This window comes from Mus caroli, unplaced genomic scaffold (genome assembly GCF_978045245.1).
Source record: "Mus caroli unplaced genomic scaffold, Mus_caroli_1 scaffold_15, whole genome shotgun sequence".
Classification (NCBI taxonomy): Eukaryota; Metazoa; Chordata; class Mammalia; order Rodentia; family Muridae; genus Mus; species Mus caroli.
This window is the reverse complement of record NW_028227270.1, coordinates 66054267-66077488: the sequence shown is the minus strand read 5'-3', so window position 1 is coordinate 66077488 and position 23222 is coordinate 66054267.

Below are 23222 nucleotides of genomic sequence, written 5' to 3'. Positions count from 1 at the left end.
TTCATAATTTTAAACCTTCCAAAAAAAAAATCTTCAGACCCAGATGGCCTCCCTGAAGAATTCTACCAAATGTTTAAAGTAACACCCGTTCTGTAAATCTCTTCCCAAGGGACAGTAAAAGGAACAACATGTCTAAGTGCCTTTCATGAAGTTAGTACCGACACAACGATGCTAACACCAGAGATAAACACAGAATCCAAGAAGGAGAAAACCACAGGCCACAGACCAGTATCCTTCATGAATATAGACACAATTTCCCTCACAAAATGTTAGCAGACAGAATTTGTGCTATTTTACCATGAACTGTAGTAGGTTGGCCTAATGCTACTTGTATTTGAATGCTAATATTGGGTCCCCAAGACTGGTTGCCCCATGCATAAGATGCTGAGTGACCCTGCACCCAAGTTATTTCTGATTGGTAATTAGAGATGCCAATAGCCAATAGCTGGGCAAAAAAGACATAGGTGGGGTTTAGGTTTCCCAGGCTTGAAAGGTGAACCCGGAGGAGAAGAAGGTGCAGGAAGAGGAAGGAGAAGCCACCAGGGGTTAGGAGTCAAGAGAGGGTGGCCCTGAGGGCTGGCAATTGGAGATAAGAGCAGCCCAGATGAACATAGTAATAACTCAGTGTTATCGGTAGGAAAGTAGATTCTAATAACACGAAGAGTGATCGCTGCCCAGAGATTGTGCTGTTTAAGACTTTTTGTAAATAAAAAGGTTGTATTGTATGTATCTTTCATCTGGGAACTTAAATAGTCTAAGGCAGGGTAGAAACCTCAGGACAGGATTAAATAATTTCTACAACAATGAACTGCAATCAATGTTGACAGACCAACCAATGCAAACCTCCATATTGATGAACCAATAATAATAATAATAATAATAATAATAATAATACAGTATGTAATTGATGTCAAAAATTCAACAATCCACTCGTGATCAAAACTTGGAGGGAAAAATAGGACTAGGGAGGACTTCTTTCACTTGATCAAAATGTCTACATAAAATCTACAACCAACACTATAGTTAATGTGAATGGTCACGGGATGTTTTCTCCATAAAACCAGGAATGCCAAGCACGTCTAATCTTTGTGCTCTTATTCCTTACAGGTACTAGAAGTTGTAGCCAGTGTCCTTGTGGAAGAGGAGAGGAGAGGAGAGGGGAGGAGAGAGGAGGGGAGGGGAGGGGAGGGGAGGAGAAGGGAGAAGAGAAGAGAAGAGAAGAGAAGAGAAGAGAAGAGAAGAGAAGAGAAGAGAAGAGAAGAGAAGAGAAGAGAAGAGAAGAGAAGAGAAGAGAAGAGAAGAGAAAATATTTTTAAAGGTAAAAAAATTGGGCTTGGAGAGATGGCTTAGGGATTAAGAGCACAAGATGGTCTTCCAGAGGACCCAGGTTCAATTCCCAGCACCTACAAGGCAGCTCTCAACCATCTCAACTCCAGTTCCAAGTGATCCAATGCCCTCTACAGGCACCAGACATAAATATGGTACACAGACATACACACAGGCAAAGACTCATATACGTAAAATAACAAAATGATTTAAAAAAAAAACAAAACTAAATGCAACAAAGGAGTTAAAAGCATGCAGAGGCAGCTCAGTGAGGACAGAAATCCAGATCTCCAGACACCTTGTAATAGTCAGGTCTGAGTGGCCTGCCTCTATCCCAGCACTCAGGGGTGAAACAGGATAGCATAGAGCAAACTGGCTAGCCAACAGAGCCAAACTGAGCCCCAGGTTCCGCAAGAGACCCTAGGCACACACACACAAACATGCATGCATACATGCACATTCACACTCACATGCACACTCACACACACAAAGGCACACTCACTTTCACACACATGCACACACACATGCCCATGCACACACAGACATACTCACACACAAGCACACTCACTCAAACACACACATACACTCACAAACATGCATATGCACAGGCACACTCATGCACATGCATGCACATATGCACATGTATACTCAAACATTCACACTCACACACATACACATATACAAACATGTGTACCCACACACATATGAACATAAATACATGTGTGCACAGACACAGCTTTCACATCATAAATTCATTCATATGCCCCCCCAGAAGCATGCAGAGCATACAGGAATAAATGAAAGCATCAGTATTTTCAGATGTTATAATTACATATGCATAGCAATCTAAGGAATATAAAAATAAAACCAAAGCCTGGAACTGTGAGCAAATTTGGCTAGACTGAGGAGTAAGACAAGTGTGCAAAAATCAAGTGTGCAAAAATCAGGCGTGCTTCTGGTTGCTAGTGTTGAGACACCATCAGCTCCAATTCAACACCACCTGCAATCACTCTGAGAAGCGAGCGTTACCTACCAAACTGGACACGTGCAGGACTGATGTGCCTCAAGTGCACAGTGCTGGGGAAGAGATTAAAACCCTAAATCAAGTCATGTAAAGTCAGCCACACTTATCGAGCAGAAGTCTTGACGGAGCAAAACACCAATTCCCCCCAAGACCCAAGAAATGTTTCTATAGCTATAGAAAAGACTGTTCTAAAATTCATGTAGGAGAATCAAAGTAACTAGAAGAGCTGATGTAATTTTAAAAATCAAGAATGGTGTGAGAGGACCCGGTTTGCTTGACTTTAAAATTTAGGCCATCCTCACCGTATCAGCGCTCACTGAGATTTACGGACTTTGCATCGGATGAGATTGATTGTATAATGTTTATTTTACTTGCAATTTTCCATAATAAAGTTTATAAAATTAAAAAATTAATATTTCAAGACTAAACAGTTGCAGGAATCCAGGCTATGACGCTGGTGCGTGGATAGATGCACAGATTAATGGAACAGAGATGAGAATCCAGAAGGAAACTCATATAAAAACACCCAAGAGATTTCTGACAGAGGTGCAGAAGCCGTTGAGCAGACCCAGACTACGGTTGCTGAAGCGCCTGGATGTTCGCTGCCAAAAAAAAAAAAAAAAAAAAAAAAAAAAAAAAAAAAAAAAAAAAAATCCCTTCAAACTAAAGCTCACATCTTATACAAAATTTAAAATGGATCATAGACTTACATAGAAAATGTTAAGCTATAAAACCTTTTGTAAAAATAGGAGATCTTCAGGGTCCAGAGCTAGGCAAAGCATCTCTAGGCTCAACATCAGAACTCTAATTTGCAAAAGAAAAAATTGAAAATGGATCTCATTAAAATTTTAAAGTTTCTCCTCTGTGAACAATACTGTTGCGAGGATTAAAAGGTGAGCGGCTGACAGAGAGAAGGCCCCGGGAAATGCTTAACAACAAAGGGCTGGTGTAGTAGGCTCAAGCAGCGATTCTAGACCTGAGCTTAATTATTAAATTATATCAAATAGTAAGCGATAGGAAGAGCATTTCAAATTCATCATATCAAGCCTGGCCTAATAGCACCTTCCTGTAATCCCAGCTACTCAGGAGACTGAGGCAGGAGGATGACAAGTTCAAGGCCACCCTGAGCTACAAAGTGAGTCTGAAGTGAGTCTCTGTCTCAAAACATAAAAAGGAAATAAAAGGTTCTGGGGACCTAGTTCCCCGTGTGGGGAGCCCAGAGTTCAAATCCTAGAATCCCCAAAACTACAAATGATATCATTCCACTTATATTACATTATGGTCTTGCTAATTTTATGTCAGCCTGATGTGTTAGTCATGATTTCTCCATCAGAGTGGCTGTGGGCAAGCCTGTGCTACAACTTCCTGATTGGTGACAGATAAGGAAGGGCCCAGTCCATGATGGGTGGAATTATATAAGAAAGCAGGCTGAACCCTACAGGAAAACCAACAGTGCCAACTAACCCCGACCCCTGGGAGCTCCCAGAGACTGAGTTACCAACCAAAGAATATACATGGGTTGGTCCAAGGCTCTCAGCACATAAGTAGCAGAGGACTGCCATATCTGGCCTCCGTGGGAAAGGTTGTGCCTAATCCTGCAGAAACTTGATGCATAGGGTGGGGAACATGTGAGGGGGCTGCCCCCTCAGAAGGGAAGGAGAAGGGGGGATGGGGGAGCAGCATTTGGGATGCAAATAAATAAATAAATAGTAAAGCAGAAACAAACAAACAAACAAACAAACCAAGCAGGAAACAAAGAAGGAAGGAAGACAGACAGACAGACAGACAGACAGACAGACTTATCAAGCCCCATGGGGAGCAAGCCAGTCTGCAGGGTTCCTCCATGGTCTCTGCTTCAGTCCCTGCCCTGACTCCCCTCAGTGATGGGGCATGACCTGAGAGTTGTAGGAGGAAATAAGCCCTTTCCTTCCCAAGTTGCCTTAGACTATGGTGTTTGTCACTGTTGTAAAAATCCTAACTAAGATGTGCTGCTTTCTACAAAAGGTGAAACTATAAACTCTGAACGAAGGACAGAAGGCAGCTCTGCGTTGCTGGGCATGGGATTGACTAGAAAGAGGAAGGAGGGAATTTGAGAGGAAGCGGTAGAAACACTTTATATATTGTTTGGGGGCTATAGTTACATGGTTGTGTGCATTTATCAAAATTAATAGCACTAGGTCCCTAAAATACACCCAATCATGTATAAACTTTACACAAATACACAACATTCCAAACTCTTAAGGACTTAGCAGCAAAATGATAAAACAGCCCAACTAGAAAATAAGCAAAAGCTATGAAGAGCTGCTTCAGCGAAGAAGGAACAGGACGGTGAGCAAGCAAGCACAAGAAACTAGTAGGCAGCACTGGCTGTCAGGAAGTGCGTGTTGCTACACAACACTGGGGTAGCTACAAAGGCTCTGAACTCTGATGAGGACTCAGAGAGACTTACCATCCCTCCGTTGCTGGTAAGGGTGTGAAAAAGGAGCTGCTGTTGTTCCCAGTTTAGTGGGTTCTTAAAAGAACAAAATATACACCTCCCACACAGCCGACCATCAACCCCGCTCCTGGAACTTCCTGTGGAGGAGTCAAACCTACGTCTACACTGATAACCCATGCAGGGATCTTCCAGATGCTCACAGACACCGCTGACAAACCAGCCCTGGCAATGGCTGAGGAAAATATCACCAAGGTAAGGCTGCAGGATGACTCTCCAGAGAGTTCTCCTGAGTGGAAAAGCCAATGGGAAAGATGGCACATTGGGTGACTCTATCTGCAGGGTTCTTAGAATGACAAAGCTCTACTGAGGTTTGGGGGTGAGAACAGATTAGTGACCTCCAAAGGTGTGTGGAGAGTGGAGTCCCTGAAAGACCCTGAGAGACAAGTGGGCTGTGACTTGATGTAGTCATGTTAACATCCTGATTTGTATATTTTCCTACAACTTTGCAAGACACTGGCTAAGGAGACATAAGACTTCTCTGTGTTGCACATCTACCTCGAAGTAAAAGATTTAATTAAAGAATAATAATATTTGGAGTTAGAGAGACAACTCTGTAGCTAAGAGTGCTCATTACTTCTGCAATGGACCTGAGTTCAGTTTCCAGCATTCAAGCCAGGAAGCTCACTACCACCTGTAGTTCTGTTACAGGGAACCCTGCACCCTCTACTGGCCTCCAGGAGGACCTGCACTTACATGCACATACTCAGCATAGACACACACCTACATACACAAATTAAAAATAATAAAAAATGAATTGTTTTAAAAATAATAATACTGTAATTGTCAGCAGCATTCCTTGTATTCAAGGGAGAAAAATTTGGAAACCACCTAGCAAATCATCAGTAGAGAAATGGTAAACGACGACAGAACATTGAACAGAGTAAGTATCTAAAGTAATCTCTCTCTCTCTCTCTCTCTCTCTGTGTGTGTGTGTGTGTGTGTGTGTGTGTGTGTGTGTATTGGGGGGGATAAACCTAAGTTTTAATTTCTTAGTGGCAAATGTCCAGGAGTGTACTTGTTACATTGAATGATGATAGATAGATAGATAGATAGATAGATAGATAGATAGATAGATGACATACACATGAAATATGATAGATAAATGACATATAGATGATAGATAGACAGATGGATAGACAGAACAGATATATAGACAGATAATAGATAGATGATAGATACATAGATATAGATAGATGACATACAGATGATGATAGATAAATGACATATAGATGATAGATAGATAAACAGAACACTTCATACAACATGGTATATAAGAAAACAAGTACACGCAAGCGCATGCGCACACACATATGCACGCACCCAGTGTGGTTCCTGTGTAAAGTACATATGCCTTGAATTCTTGGTAATTGATTGCCTCCTAAGGGGTCAATTACTGATCACTGGGAACCTAAAAGACTCTTGCCATTCTTGTGTCTAACGCAGATCTAAGCAGAGTTTATCCTCAGTATTAAAACGCTCCGTGGAGGGAGGGAGGAAAGACTGAGGGACGTGTAAAAGGCATCTGGAGAACAAGAGCTCAGAGAAAGGCTTGCTTCCCGGGCCTGCATCAGTGCCCGTGTCCCCAGCACTGCTGGCATTTGAAGGTTGCTGTTTTGTATGACCCAGGCCATTGAGTTTGCTTTAACAGCTTCTGCTCACTAGATACCAGGAGCACCACATGGAGACGGGGAACACATGTGGTGCACATACATACATGTAGGCAAAACATTCATATGCATAAAATGAAATAGCTAAACAAAAGAGGCTGCAATGGTGTGATGGTTTGTATATGCTTACCCCAGGGAGTGGCACTATTAGGAGGTATGGCCACGATGGAGTAGATGTGGCCTTGTTAGAGGAAGTGTGTCACTTTGGGCATTGGCTTTGAAACCCTCCTCCTAGCTGCCTAGAAGATAGCAGTCTTCTGTTTGCCTTCAGAACAAGATGTAGAGCTCTCAGGTCCTCCAGCGCCATGCATGCCTGGACACTGCTATGCTCCCACCGTGATGATAATGGACTGAACCTCATGTAAGCCAGCCCCACTTAAATGTTGCCCCTTATAAGAGTTGCGTTGGTCATGGTGTCCCTTCACAGCAATGGAAACCCTAAGACAAATGGTGTGTGCCTTTAATCTTAGCACTTAAATGGAAGAGACAGAGACAGGGAGACCCATGTGAGTTCAGGCCAGCCTGGTCTCCATAGAAGAGTACCAGTTGGAGCTTCATAGTGAGACCCTGTCAAGAAAGAAAAAAAGAACAGAAGGAAGAAGGGAAGGAGAGAGGGAGGGAGGGAGGGAGGGAGGAAGGAAGGAAGGAAGGAAGGAAGGAAGGAAGGAAGGAAGGAAGGAAGGAAGGAAGGAAAAAGGAAGACAGACAGACAGGCAGACATCCCACAGGCTGCCTCTGATAGGACCTAAGTATCATGGTCTCATAATGGCTCCCTGAACACATAATTAAGTAAAGAACACTTGATGGCCAGACATATGGATGGACAAAATGGCAGCTAGACACAGGCCTGGATGGGCAAATGGGTGGCAGATACCCAGACCTTTCACAGACAGCAGTCACAGCTAGGATCCCTTGGGTCGTCACCACTCATCAGGTACTATGTGGGATCCTGTGTGCTCTGTAAACAAAAGAAGACCTTCCCTTCTACCCGCTCACACCCAGGGCCGTAACACCCCACCCTGTGGTCTTACTCTCCAACGTTTCAGTTGCCTAGGATCAACTGTAGTCTTTAATAGGAAATGGAAAATTCCAGAAATACATCGTCTGTGAATTTTGATTTGTGCACCATTCTGACTTCCACAGTTCCTTGATCTTCCCAGGCTGTGAGTCATGCTATGGCCAGACTGGATGTGCTACCAGCTGTGCGGTCACAGTAGGGCTGTCAGATCCACCCCCGCAGTAACTCCGAGTTTGTGTTCAAGTAATTCCCCATTTTGCTTATTTATAGCCCAAAGCACAAGAGCAATGATGTTAGTAACTCGGATGTGCCCAGGGGAAGCCAAGAAGTGTTTGAAGTGAAAATGTGTATCATAGATGCATACTGTATGTATAGGAATCTTCCAGTTAGCTTCAGCTCTCAACTTAACAAGCCCAGGGGTATCTGAGGCAACCCCAATTGGGGGATGGCCTCCATCAGATTGGCCTCTGGGCGTGTCTGAGGGCATTTTCTTATTCTTGATGATTGATTGATATGGGAGGGCCCAGCCTACTGTGGGCAGTGCCACCTGGGCAGGTGCTCCTGGGTTGTGTAGCAAAGCTGTCTGAGCAAGAGGTAGGTGAGCAAGCCAATAAGCAGCATTTCTTTGTAGTCTCTGCTTCAAGACCCTCTCATGAGCTCCTGCCTCGGCTTCCCTGGATGACTAAGCTGTAAGCTAAATAAATCCTTTCTTCCCCAAAGTTGCCTTTGGTCAGGGTGTTCACGACAGCAACAGGAAAGCAGCTAGGACAAGGAGACACACCAGTGTGTGTGGTTCAGAACTGTCCTGAGCTTTCTGGCATCCACAGGGTATTGGAACGTGTTCCCTGGTCACCTGATAGAGAGGACACCTCACCATATGCACCAAGACACAGAGCATGCTGTCTCTGGTCACTGGGATGCTGACTAATGGGCAGCTCTCCAGCCAACACTAGCTGGGTCCTCTGATTTAATCCATCCCGGCATGATCTGCCTGGATTTTATCTGAAAGGTCTCCTGACAGCGGAGATGCACATCGAAGTCACAGTTTGCCACCTGTGCTTCTGACTTACAGGGGTGTGAACCAGGGTTCCCATTCCCCCTCCTTTGAATCCAGTTGTCTGCCTTTGGATCCATGCCCCTTCCATGACTTAGGGGCAACAACCCATCTGTTTTAAAAGAAGTGATCAAGGTTGCAGATACAGAGAGGCACGGAAAATCTGCATGGGTTATTTTATGCAAGAAAAATGGGAGGGGGGCTTCTAGGCCCCCTTCAGACTCATCACCTTCCCATACTGCCACTTATTCCGGAAGGAACGGGTGGCTCCCTGGAGCTTGTCCTTTGAGACATTTACGGAAGCTTCCTCACATGGGCGCAGCTGATAAAAATCACTGGCCGTTGGTGACCAATCCTCTGTGCTCCTGCCCCCTCTGGAGATCAGGCAGCTTTACCGCTGCGGTCTCCCTGGCAACTGGTTCCCACCTGGATTCTCTCCAGGAGCCCCCTAAGTATGCCTCAGGAGAACAAAAGGTATTTCCATCACTTTCGGAAATTGGGGAGGTCTTAGGCACTCTTGTGTCAGAACCAGGGCCAAAGACTGAATATTAGAAGGCACAGTTCTCCTAGCACCCCACCTGCAGTGGCCTCGGGAGCATTGTCAGGAGTGGAGGGAATCAGAGACCAATGTCTCAGTTTCACCGTATCTCACAATAGCATAATTATCCAATGCCCAGAACAGAATTGGAAGGAAGCCACAGGTCATTTGCTCAAGGTCACAGATGTGGCAAGGTACAGACACAAATGTGCACAAGTTCAATCTCCTGGGCTTGCAGTCCTGATGGCATGGGAGGACTCCAGGACCCCAGTGTCTATGACAGGGACTCACTTGGGCCCTCTCTTGACTCCCAACAGCCCTCACTCCCAGCCCCTTCCTGGATCCCATTCTTTTCAGTCCCTGCCTGGCTCCCACACACTGTGTCCTGCACTCCATTCGGGTTTCTGAGGCTGTCTGGGCTGTGTGAGAGGCTCAGGGCAGCAGGGAGTCCACCCACGCCTGGCTGAGAACCCTGTTTACCTCTCCAGCCTGCAGGAGCTTTGTAAATCTGAAGATTTCTGTTCAAAGGAAAGCTGCTAGCTTGTGAGGAACTGCCTCAGGCAACGGCTCTCCTTAGCTTGCCCCTGCTGGCTTAGGGGACAAGGAGCAAGGCCATCTCACTCCACTGGACACCATTTCTTAAACCTCAGAAGTGGCTGGTATCTTAGGGCTTCCCTGCCACAAGACAGAGCTGAGCCAATGAATGATCGCTGAAGAACACACACCTTACCAAGACCCTCCCCACTCCCCACCTTCGACCTCAACCTTTCCAGACCTTTCGCACTGTCTGGTTTGGCCTTGGCTGTGAGGACTAATGGCCAGAGTTTCCTCCTGTTTGGCTACCAGAAAACTAAAGCGTGCAAGCTTACTGGGCGGGCGAGAAGCCACGCCCCCAACGCCAGGCAAGCAAAGCTGGGTCCCACTACAAGGTGCGAGGTTTGGGGCCCGCCCAGCTCAGCCTGGCAGCTTCCCCGCGGAAGCAGCAGACGTCATTTATTTCCTTCATTATTTATGCACAACACGTTGGAACAGGGCCCTTGGTGATTAAAGCGCCTCGGGACAGAAATGCCGGCTGAAACATTAGCGACAATAGAGAGGGAAACAAAACAACAACACCAACTGGGACAGCTCAAGACAGAAGTTGAGGAGTACAGCTAAGGACAGCAACCTCACCACTTCACACTCAGGAGATGACCCTTTGCCAGGGGCCCTACCATCTTCTAGATCCCAGCCACCCCAAGAGCAGGCTGGCCATCATTATCATTATTAACCAGGACCATCATCCCTGAGTCACATCCCACCTCTGTCAATTCTGGCTGTGTGACCTAAGATAAGTAATTAGCCTCTCTGAGCCACAGTGTACTGGGCTCCTTCTGCTTGGGGAGTATATGGAATGCATATGAAATTATGAACTGAAGGCCTGGTATATTACAAACTTCTGTTCTTTGCATGTTAAAATGCCATTCACATACAGTTGTGGGTGGGAGCTCAAGCAGGATCAGGCTCTAACAAAGTCTTATGGGAAGTGAAGCCAGGCTTCAGCTCTGACTCTGCTTAGAAAGACATGTCTCTGATGCACTTTTTTTGATGGGTCAACAGTATACACACGTGTATACACACACACACACACACACACACACACACACACATGTATCAATCCCTTCATTCTGTCATAGAGGGAAGCTCCCTAAGACTCAGAAAGTTCTAAGAAAGGCTAGTAAAGACCCCAGAAGCAGACAACTTACAAGTCTCAGAAATTCCTGAAGTCGACCATATTCACAAGGCACCTCCTTCCCAAGTGATGACTGCTGAGGAGTCTCAGCCCAGCCTACCTGCTTAGAGGAGACTCTGACTTCTTAAGCCACCTGAAAGTCATGCAGAGAGTTCACCCCCACACTGGATTGGGCTTTCAGTTGTCCTTTGAGTGGCCTGAGTTGTGTCTGCTCCAGTAAGTAACCTCTCACCCAACCCCCTGAAAGTAACTATAGCAACTTCATTGGTCAGCCAAGCTGGTCTTGAGTGTTACAATTACTTTGGACTGTGATCAGTCCCCATCTGGGGTCAGTAGATGTATATGTCATATCTTCCCATGGAAAGTGCCATGTGATTCCCCTGCCTCCTTCAGTTGAGTCGGAATAATACAAGCAAGGGGTTCATCCATGTATCTGTCCTCAAACAAGGGCTCTATCAGATGGACGGACTGTATCCCTCCTAATGTGCAGGCCTTGTCAATGGGATGAGAAGTGACCCAGTAAGGGACGGATTCTTTCCTTGAGAACAGGACAGCTGTCCTCAGGAAAAGCCTACAGAGGGGGAATCTCTTGTTTTCCTCTTCCCATTCTGCCACATGAGGGCATGGCGTTTTCGCCCTCCCAGGAGCAGACTATTGAGGCACCATGACGGAAGCAGAGCGGTCTCACCAAACAACCGAACCTGCCAACACTTTAATCCTCAACTTCCCAGCTTCTGAAAGCAAAAGAAACACAACCATTTCTGTCCTTTCTACACCACCCCAAACCTGAATATTATGTTACAGCAGAAAAAAGCCTCTGACAGCCCCTGAGCCTCAAGCCGGTGCCCCTACGAGGGGACTCCCAAGGTGTCCATTCAACACAGTGTGTACCCTTCCAACAGAACAAACCGGGAATCAAATACCTGTGGAGAAGGCCAGGTTACAGCGTCAGACTGCGCAGATTCAAAGCCTCCTCTTAGCTGTGTGGCATCGGGTAGAACACTTAGCCTCTCTTGGCTTCTGTCCTCACTTCCCTGAGGCGTCCCCAACCAGTTAAATTCCCAACCAAGGGACCGAGTGACCTACCCAATTGACATCCAGTTGACTGAGCAGCTTTGCCTCCCTCAGACCTCTGCAGCCTCCCAGGGTCCAGCCCTGCCTTCTTTCCTGGTCTTCTTCCTTTACTGCACTCCCCTCCCAACCCTGATGCCTCCCTCTTTCCTCCCATCCCTGTTGAGGAAGCATCACCATGGCCTCTAAGAGCAACCAAGACATTACTAACACATCTGAAAGGAACAAGATGACTGACTTCACTTAGACTCGGAGCATCCTGATCAAGGAGCCCTGACAGGATGTTAGAATAAGACACCGTCCATCATTGGGGACTCTCCAGTAAAACAGCCGTGCAGCCACACAGGTGCAAACAACAGGGCAAAGACCCTCCAATAGGTATGAGAAATGGGAAGAAAAGGCCTCTGCTAATGCCAAGGTCTGTCTTGTCCAATGGGCCACACCCACTGAGATAGGGAAGGAGAAAATAGGAGCCTTGGGATGGAGGAGATGAGGGCTTCTGTACTGGCCACACCCTTTTGAAGCATCTAGCAGAGACATTCCATGGACCCAAAGATTCCCATACCCACTGGGAAGATACCTTTGTAACAGGACCGTCGTTGCTCCTTTAATTGGGTATCTTACTTCTCTGGGATTTCTGACCACTCCTCCTCCATAATGAGTGTCAGAAGAGGTAGAGTGGAGAGGCCATGGCCTTGAGGCTGTCTGATCTGCCTGGAAATGTCTTACTATGCTGGCATGCATTCTGTGTGGCTTGGGGTGTGTGAGTTCACAAATTCTTCTGTACCTAGGTTCCTTCATGTACAAGGGAGAGACAGAGCATCAGTTTATTCTTCTTGGACCAAATGTGCATCCAATGAGCACACAGATAGGAAGCCACTGCCTGTCACAGAGTAAGCATTCTACAAGGTGCCAACTAGTAGTTACAGATGTTTTTATCTGTAATCTATAAGAGCCATCTATTCTTTTATTAATGCCATGTCAAAGGCATAGATCTTGAAAGGCTAATGATTTGAAGAGATTTGAGAAAATATTTGTTTTCCCAGTTTAACAAGTCTTTACCCTGATCTCCTGGCTATGCTAAGTTCTGGAAATGGAGGCAGTACCTCCATATTTATCCATGTTCCTCCATCTTCCTACAACACGCACACACATATCCAAGCAACAACCATAACCACTAAAGTGGAGCGGGGTTCCTGTCCGCCGTGCACTAGCTCTCAAGAGCTCCACGCTGGGTCCCAGGACACAAAGAGAAGTTACACCAAACCTGGACTCTGGAGGCTGAGAGCTCAGTGCCCCAGGGAATTGGCGAATCCTGAATGAGTCTTTTCACAGGAACCAGTGTCCGCCCCCGCCGCAGGCTCCCTGCCCATGCCCAAGGCTGCCAACCCATCTGTGTCCTTGAGAACATGCTGGGCTCCTGACCCAAGCAGCAGCTGGTCCACTACCTGCTGCCCCCCGATCTGGCACCTGACCAATGCTGAGACAGCAAGGACAGAGAGAGGGAGAGCAAATCTGACGACCGTAAAGAATGGAGAAGGTGCCCAGAATGTGGGGCGTGCAACTGCTGGGGCCCGGAGTGAAGAGAGGCCTAGATTTTTAACAAATTTGGCCCCATACCAGTTGAGGCGGCCATTTTTAAATGTGAGCCTGAGTTTCCTTATCTGTGAAATGGGTGGGAAGTGTCCACAGGAGGGACATTCTATGGCTTCTAGGTCTCCTGATTGGGATGAGAGCCACCAACAAAACTGAATGAGGACGGTGACTAATGTTAAAGTGTTGCTGAAAAGTTAAACCGGAGTCTAACCTTAGACACAGAACACAGGCACATGAATGGCAGCATACATCACCTCCCACAACATACATCACCTCCCACTTCTGTTCTAATGTCCTCTAACTGGCTATGCTTTCCTTCTAAGCGACAAGCTGGCCACCAGCGACTCTACGTTCCCTTTCCACCAGCCAAGAGAGAGTGCTTCTTTCTTAAGGCTGGCCCGAATCACCTCTGATTAGACCACTTCCAGTTTCCCATTCACTCCCTCAAACAACTACTGTACCTGGGGAGATGCCACATTTCCATCGGCCAACCCTGGGTGACATGTCCCTACCTGGGAGTCCTGGATTCCAGATCGACTCGACTCTATCCGGGTAAGAGTGGAGAAAGAAGTGTGGCACGGAGTAGTGGACCCTGGAAGGCCAAAATAAGAGATGTTAATAAACATGTGCACAGGCCATTTCAGCAAATGCTGCGATCTTCTGCAGCAGCAGCAGCAGCAGCAGCAGCAGCAGCAGCAGCAGCAGCCGCAGCAGCATCCACACACGTTACACTGTGTCTTCTGTGACTTGGTGCTCCTTCTAGATACCACTCTCTTCATAGAAGTCTTTTGACACTCAGGTGGCTGTTTCTAAGCCCCTACACTTTCCTGCTTGCCTGCCACCTAAAATTGTCCAGCCATAACGTCACTGCTCTTGTGTTTGTCATGTCTTGTGTCTTGTGACCTAGTATAGCATGGTCTCTGCTCTCTCCAGCATCAGGCCTGTATCAGTCACTCTTCCATGACTGTGATAAAACACCCTGACCGGAGGTAACTGAGGGAAGAGAGGGTTGATTTTTAGCTTGTGCTTTCAGAGAGGCCTCCAGTCATCACGGTTGGGCAGGGGCATTGCAGCAGAGCAGGAAGCTGAGAGTTCCCGTCCTCAACCATGAGCTCAAAGAGAGAATGAACTTGAAGTGGCCTTCCAGGCCTTTCATCTCAAAGCCCATCTCCCGTGAAGCATTCCTCCCACCAACACCACACCTCTTCTGACAGCACCAAGTATTCAAGTACAGGAGCCGATATGGGACATTCCCATTCAGACCGCCACAGACCCCTGCACTGTTGACTTTGCTCATCTCTCCCTTGGGGCCTCTTGACCTCTGCTCTTTACAGGCCCAGTGTCGTGCCAGTTTGGGACAGATGCAGGGAATTTCAAGAACACCATCCATGTTCTCTAAGGCTCACCACACATGGTACCATACTTCTGGCCCCAGATCTTGGACCTTCTCCATCAGTGGACTTTATCCTTGACCCCTAACAACCACCATCATGGAATAAGTATATTAGAAAGATCATTGCTCCAACCGATTTCTGAAAGACAAACTGGCTTCTGTCGGTTGATAGACATAAAGTGGCCTAGACTTCCTGAACCAGCAGCACCTCTCATGGAATCCTGTCTTCTTCAGTGTCTGACTCCATCTCAGGGTGCATCCCTAGGATTCCTAAAGCAATTTCAAGTAGATTCTAGGAGTGCCTGCTTCCAATTGTCCATCAGACAGGGACAAATCATGTCACCAGAATTCCTGGCATCATTCTTACAAAATTCATGCTGGCTAAACCCATTTAGGTCCCATCTTGATGTGTTCAAGAGAACCATGGTGTGGCCAGTCCCAAGCAAGCTGCCTGGAGAGAGAGAGAGAGAGAGAGAGAGAGAGAGAGAGAGAGAGAGAGAGAGAGAGAGAGAGATGATTTCCTAAGGGAAATATGGGATCCTGTTACCATTAACAGGAGAATCCCCTGACATGCAGGCGAAAGATGTCCATTATCAGTCATTTTTAAGTGTGCCTAGAGGCAGGCCTGAGGTTTGCCTGTGTCCTCTGGAGCACCCTGTCTCCCTCACCCCCACTCCCCACCCCGGCCACTACTTAAGATCTAATTTGGAATTAGAAAGTAATCTGTTAAGCCTCTACCTCTTAGATGGGGAATGCATAAGAGTTTGCACTGGTCTTTTTTTTCCCCCTGTGAGCCTGAAATTATTTCCAAATAAGAAGTTTAAAGTAATCATAGCAAATGATGTCCATCCGTTGGCCCCATTAGCAGGATTCCTGTATCCTAATATACTTTCCTTATTCTTGCACAGAGATGGCGGGAAGAATAGAAACTTGGCCGGAGAAACATTAGGCAGAGCTAGAGAACCCCCGTTGAGGAGGAGGAAGAGGAAGGACTGTGGGAGCCAGAGGGGTCGAAGATGCCAGGAGAACACAGGCTCACAAGGGCTCACAAAGACTGAAGCAGCAATCACAGAACCTGCGTCGGCCTGCCTTAGGTCCTCTGTATATTTGTTATGGTTGTATAACTTAGGAGTTCTGTGGGACTGCTAACAGCAGGAGTGGGGGGCTGTCTCGGGGGCTGTCTCGGACTCTTTCACCTGCTCTTGAGACCCCCTTTTCCCCACGGGGTTGCCTCATCCAGCCTTAACATGAGGATGAGTACCTAGGCTTACTGTGTCTTGTTAGGCCATATTTAGTAAGTTGGTGTCACTGGGAGGCCTGTTCTTTTCTGAAGGGAAACAGAGGAGCAATGGATTGGGGGGGGGGGGGCGGAGGGGAGAAGAGAGGAGAGGATGAACTGGAAGGGGTGGAAGGAAGGGAAACTGGGGTCACCAGTTGGGATGTATTGTAAATAAATTATAAATAAAGAGAAAAAAAACATGGCTATCAGGAATGCTGACCCGGAAAATAATTTTTTTCTTGAGGTCTGGCTGGTTAGACGCACATAAAGACACACACATACCAACCCCTTCCTAACGCAGACCACGATCAAGGCCCGAACTTGGGACAGCTCTTCTGCTGTCAGGATCCTAGCTCCTGTTTCAACGGCTGTATTGCTCACTACAAACTGTGAGCTTTCAGGAGCTCACCCGGAAGTGCTTCCAGCGGCGCGGTTACCCTGGATCTCGGAAGTGTTCAGGACACTGGTCTTCAAACCCAAGGGAATAGCACTCACAGAGCTGTGCCCACAGCACTGCACCCACTGAGCCCTTGTTAGAAGCCAAGATCCTAAATCACCAGCCCACTCCACAGGTGACAGAGAGGGGAGATCTGGGGAAGTATTGCAAAGAGTGACCCCATGGGTCCCTCAGCTCAGAAGTTAGACTGTAAATGCTTTTAGAAGATGGTCCTGAAACTAGAACATTCCCTCCATGTCAGGATAATTGTGATCATCAGCTGCACTGCTTAGTTTTTTTATCAACCTGACACAAACTAGAGACATCTGGTGAGGGGGAACCTCAGTTGAGAATCTGCCTCCCTCACGTGGTCCCGTAGGCAAGTCTACGGGCATTTTCTTGATTAATGGCTGATGCGGTATGGCCCAGCCCACTGTAGGCAATGGCACCCCTGGGCAGGAGCGCCTGGGTTGTATAAAAGGGTGCTGAGAGAATAAGTCAGTGAGCAGCTTGCTGCTGTGGTTCATTCAGTTCGGTTCCTGCCTTGACTTATCTGCGTGATGAACCTTATAAGCTGTTAACTGAAATACATCCTTCCCTTCCCAGGTGGCTTTTGGTCTTGATGTTTATCACAGCAAACTGCAACATCGCTCTTTTAGTTCAAATGTAGCGATTAGTCAGCCCGCTCAGCGAGAGTTAGTTTGGGCTTTTCAGGTTAAATTATACACGGTCTGTAGCTCCCACCTGGTCCGCTGAAGACACCCGTGGGATGCAGACCAGAGAAAGAAGAAGCTGTGGAGAGCTGCCCACGGAGAAGCCCAGGAAGGCAGGGTGGAGGCACCCTCAGTTCTCAGTCCCAAACAAACTCCACTAATTGTGAGCAGCAGCGTGCCCACCACACAAGGGAGGGGCCTCGTGTGTTTTCCAGTCAAGCCTCATCCTATGCAGCAGAGACCAGCTTTTCTGCCAGCTCCACCCAGAACCCGTTTGTGAGTGAAGGGGGTGATGGTTTTCTCAAGGCACAGACTCTTTGGGGAGACTTGGACTGAAACTACCCAATGCACAGGCCTGTGGCTGGAAAATGGCTGCAACAGGAGCCACTCTGATCTCAGAGGACTAAGGAGATCGATTCCACTGGGGGAAAATGTTCGAGTCCAGGAATAGTTTGTGCGGAAAAACAGGCTTCTGGCTAGGCATACTTCAAACATCAACTGAGACGAGATGGAGGGAATATTATGAGGTTATCCAACAAATTTATTGGGAAAGAAATTACATCTTCAAAAGAATTCTCTTTTAGAACGGTTTCTCTCTAGTTTGTGTATGTGAGTGTTTTCCCTGCTTGTATGTACGTATACCATAGACACGTCTGGTGTCAATGAAGACAAGAAGAGGACATTGAAGCTCTGGGAACTGGAATTTCAGGCAGTTGTGAGCCACCAAGGGAATGGAGCCCCAGTCCTCTGTAAGAACAGCAGGTTCTTAACCACTGAGCCATCTCCCCGACCCCCCCTTGTAAATGGTTGGCCTTTTTATGTCCACCCCAGTTCCCAAATAAATTCATGAGGCTTATTTATTTATGGATAAGTGTCTAGGCCCGCTAGCCAGCCTTTCTCCCAACTGGCTCGTAACGGAACCAACCTGATTACACTATTCTATGTCTGCCGTGGGATGGTGTCTCGGTAGAATCCTCTGCACGCGATTCTTTCCCAGAGTTCCCCTCTCTGCCAGCTGTCCCACCTTCTTCTAATCCTGCCTCAGCTTATTGGCCATCAGGTATTTATTGGCAGGAGATGCTTTTGCACGGTGCACAGAGATTATCCCTACATCCCTCTCCCAACAATTCTTATTTATCCTTAAAATCAGACATTATTTCACTTTTTAATCTGTGTTCTGTGTTTTTGCTAAATGTAAGACATTTAATTTTATCTCATTCCAAACTCTTGACAGCCTAAGTTAAATCTTCTAACTTGCCTGCATGTCAAACTTTTACTCCTATTTGAATAATTCACATTGAGTAGAATTTTCTCCTAGTCCCTGGTTATTTATAGAAAATTCTACTAAGCTTCTGCAGAAAAACTCTATCTGTATGTTTGTATACATCTATATGTGTATGTGTGTATATGCATGTCTATTTACATATGTATGTGTCTGTGTAATGTATGTGTGTGCATGTATATATGAATGTGTGAAAGTGTGTATACATATATACAGGCCCTGTTTCTCAGCAATGCATATATATGTGTGTGTGTGTGTATACACACATATATATACATACATATATATGCATACATATTCATATATATGTATGTATATATATATATATATTCATCGATGTACGAAAAGATTTATTATAAGGAATTGGCTCACACCATTCTGGAGGCTGAGAAACCCCACAGTCAGCTGCTGTCTGCAAGCTGGAAACCTAGGAAAACCAATGGTGTGATTTGCAAGCATGAGCCTGAGAGCTGACAGATAAGATCCAGTCTGCATCTAAAAGACTGAGAACCAAAGGTCCTGGCTGGAGAGGAAACATCAGGACTTGGCAGCACAGCAAATGTGCCCTTCTCCCATCCCCTTGTTCTGCTTGGGCTCTCAGTGAACTCTGTGTTACCTACCCACACTGGGAGGGCCATGGACATTACAGGCTTCACAATTCCAAGGCTAATAAACTCTTCCAGAAACTCATTCACAGACATACTCAAATGTTCGAACATTGCCTGGACATCCCCATCCGGAGGACCAGCATAATGGACATACACATAAAGAAACCAGCAACGGCTGTGTACTTGAACCATACTGCTGCCTCTTTTGACTCCAGGGCTCTGTCTATTATTCCTCTTTCTCTTTAGCATCAAGAGAAGAGGATTATCCATGCCCCAACCTCTCAGGACCATCTTCACCCCCAGCTTGCCTACACATCATAAATGCATGTCCCTTCCTTGCACCCACTTAGATCCTCAAACAGCCCAAAGTCTCATCACGTCCTGCCCCACCACACTCTTGCAGCCATCCCAGCTCCTTGGTTCATCCCAGTGCCCTGTGCTGACCTTGGCATGCCTCTGCCCTCCTTGTGGGTGCTCTCATATGCATCTCTGAAAGCATCCAAGTCTGGATTCTTGATTTTGCATGAGTATTCCAGACAGATGCTTGGGTGTGAACTTTCATTGCATATGCATGCTTCATTCCATATGTGCCAGTCTCCTTCTTAGAGGAACCCAAACCCAGTCCCAAATACCAGAGAACGACGCAGACATTTGTGGGCTTTGGTCTCCAGCAAGTATCAATGCTGTACTCGTGAAAAATCTTTGGAATGGGCAGGAAGTCACACAGGAAACTCAGAATCTAACCTTGCCCCTCCCCCATCAAGTTTTGGAAGCTTGTAATCCACTATATATCAGCTAGAACTCTCTGGGTTGAAAATATTAGGAAACTCAATTTAAATTGGTTTGAGCAATAAAAGGAATGTATTGTCTGGTAAGACAGAAAAGGATGAAAGCAGACCTAACTTCAGGTGAAGCTTGATCCAGACTCAGGTGATGTGTGGGAGAACTCTGTTCCCTTCCCTTTGGGTAAGTCTCTTCCTTCTGTGACAGTGTGCTCAGCTCTAGGCCTTGTCACAGAGCTGGCCCTTTGCTTGGCCAGTAGACATTTTTTAGTACCTCCAAAGGTTACACATTCTTACCCCCAACAGCTCAAAGTGAAGTCCATCACTGAAGCTGTTTGGTTCTAGTTGAATAGCTTGGACTTTGTACCACAAACTGATCTTCATGCAATGTCTTGGTCAGGGTTTGTATTCCTGCACAAAACATCATGACCAAGAAGCAAGTTGGGGAGGAAAGGGTTTATTCAGCTTACACTTCCACATTGCTGTTTATCACCAAAGGAAATCAGGGCAAGAACTTGCACAGGGCAGGAACCTGGAGGCAGGAGCTGATGCAGAGGCCATGGAGGGGTGCTGCTTACTGGCTTGATTCCCCTGGCTTGCTCAGCCTGCTTTCTTATAGAACCCAGGACCACCGGCCCAGGGATGGCAGCACCCACAATGGGCTGGGCCCTCTCTCCTTGATCACTAATTGAGAAAATGCCTTACAGCTGGATCTCATGGAGGCATGTCCTCAAGGGAGGCTCCTTTCTTTGTGATAACACCAGCTTGTGTCAAGTTGACTCACAAAACTAGCTAGTACATACAACCTTTGTGGTCCAGAGGATGTGGCATCCTGGTTAGCCTAAACTCATTGAGTCCACCTGCTGGAGATCCACCCATGTGAGAAATGCAAGACACACTTAGGAAAAGAGAAACTGGACATTTCAAAGCTAAACTCTAGCCCACAAGTTCCACTTACTTCCTGGAGGGAAGACATGTTAACGGTCCCAGAGATGGTTTACTGGTGTGTGTCTGCCAGCTTTTCCCAAATAGCCTTTCCTACTAGAGCAGTTTTATGTTCACACAGAACTCAGCAGGAGGAATCTGGATTTTCCTTTACCTCTCCTCCCCCACAGTGTGTGCACAGCCACTGGCAGGAGTAACATGTTAGTTACATCTGACAGACGGCGTTGACACATAATAACCATATAAAGTCTATAGTTTGCTTTGAGTTCCCACTGAGTCAGGCAGTCTAGGGTGGGCCTGGGAACAGACAGTAACATGTACCTGTCACTGAGGTGCTGTTTGGAAAGTTTCACAAAACCGCCCAGCTATCTTGGCTGTCTCCGTACTTTTGACTCCCCTAGAGCCCCATAGAGTTGGAGTGATGCGTGAAGTAGCCTTTGTGATAGCCCACCTCCTTCTGCTCAGTCACAAGCATTTCAATCCTCTCTGTGTCTATTCAAGTCTTGATAGTGCTTCCCTTTAGAACACTAAAAATGCTCCATTATCTTCTGCCCCACGTTTGTTTGTCTATTCACCAACTGAAGGACACCTCTAGCTGCTTCCAGTTTTTACAAAGCTAATGTTTAAAGACACAATAAACATCTAGTGTCTAAGATATTTGTAGACTTAAGCTTTCACAATGTGTGTGTGTGTATGTGTGTGTGTTTATGTGCCTGTGTGTGTGTCTATGCCAATGTCTGTGTGTGTGTGTCTTTGTGTGTGTATGTGTGTGTCTATGTGTTTGTACAAAAGCACATTTGTGTGAGGTACAGGTACACATGTGAGTGCACGACTGAGGCAGCCAGAAAACAACTGTGAGTATCATTCCTTGGGCATTGGCCACCTTGTTCTTTTGAGACCATATCTCTCGATCTGTTTGGGGGACCCCAAGTTCAAGCTAGACTCCCACAGTCTAGTTACAGTCTGGCACACCATTAGGTCCTGACAGCACCTTCATGACCCATTAGACAGATAGTCTGGGTCTACACAAATTAGCTCCAACTAGCTAGCCCTCTTCTTCTTCTCTTCTCTTCTCTTCTCTTCTCTTCTCTTCTCTTCTCTTCTCTTCTCTTCTCTTCTCTTCTCTTCTCTTCTCTTCTCATCTTTCATCACCCGCTGTTTGTTTTACACCTGTCAGACCTCTGTGTCCTCACTGTGCCATTGAAGTCTCTCATGATGAGTCCTCTGGCCTTTGCTCAGTCACCTTCTCCTCCTTCACACCACTTTAGCCAACTGCCTCTTCACAGTCTCTCAGATACGGTGCCTTCTGCAGTCACTCCCTGAAGTTTTTATACAAAAATCATCCCATATGTGAGGTCTTCACTGACCCTTCAGCAAGCAAGTTCACACCCTCAGTTCAGCTGGACCCCCTCAATTCCTGTTTTCTCATAACAGTTCCTGCAAGAAACACCTCACACAGCTACGTGTTTCTTGTCTCCCCTCCATCCCAGGGGACAGTGAACACCATGAACATGGAGCCCATTGACCTATTTCGTTTGATGATCAATTTTTAAGTATCTGGAATTATACATGGTACATAGTAGGCACTGGCACACAGTAGGGATCAAATGAACATTTGTTGAACACTGAATTGCTAGTTCATGCTTGTAATCCAAGCCCCCAGGAAGCTGAGGCATGGGGATTGCTGTGAGTTCAGGCCAAGCCTGGACCTAGCCTTCCCATCAGTGAAGCCCTTAAAGGAAAAATACATAACGGCACATGTACATATTACTGAAATAGTGAGTGTGGTCAGCCAGTCACTTCCTCCTGTTCACTTTGATTTGATTTGGTTTTGGTTTTGGTTTTGGTTTTGGTTTTGGTTTTGGTTTTGGTTTTGGTTTTGGTTTTGGTTTGAGATAAGGTCAGTGTCTAAACTTCCCACTGGCTGCTGTGAACAGCTGACAGAGAGACAGAAACAGCACAGGAATACACCTCTGTACACAGCATCTCACTAGGGGTTCCAAGGGCTCAGCACCATACAGATACTTGTTTCTAATTTACAGATGGGCAAGCTGAGGCTCAGAGAGCTCCGCATCTCAGGATCACGTGTCTCTGCTCCCCAGAGGGTAATGAGTAATGCTGTTCCCAGCTCTGGCGACACCATCCTAGGTAATGAGTCAGGGTGTCTGGCTGCTGTTCTCACTGTGGGGTCTGCCTCCCAAGAGTCATTAGAGAGACCCTGCTTGCAGGCAGCCAGAGCTGGGAGAAGCTGTAGACCCTGC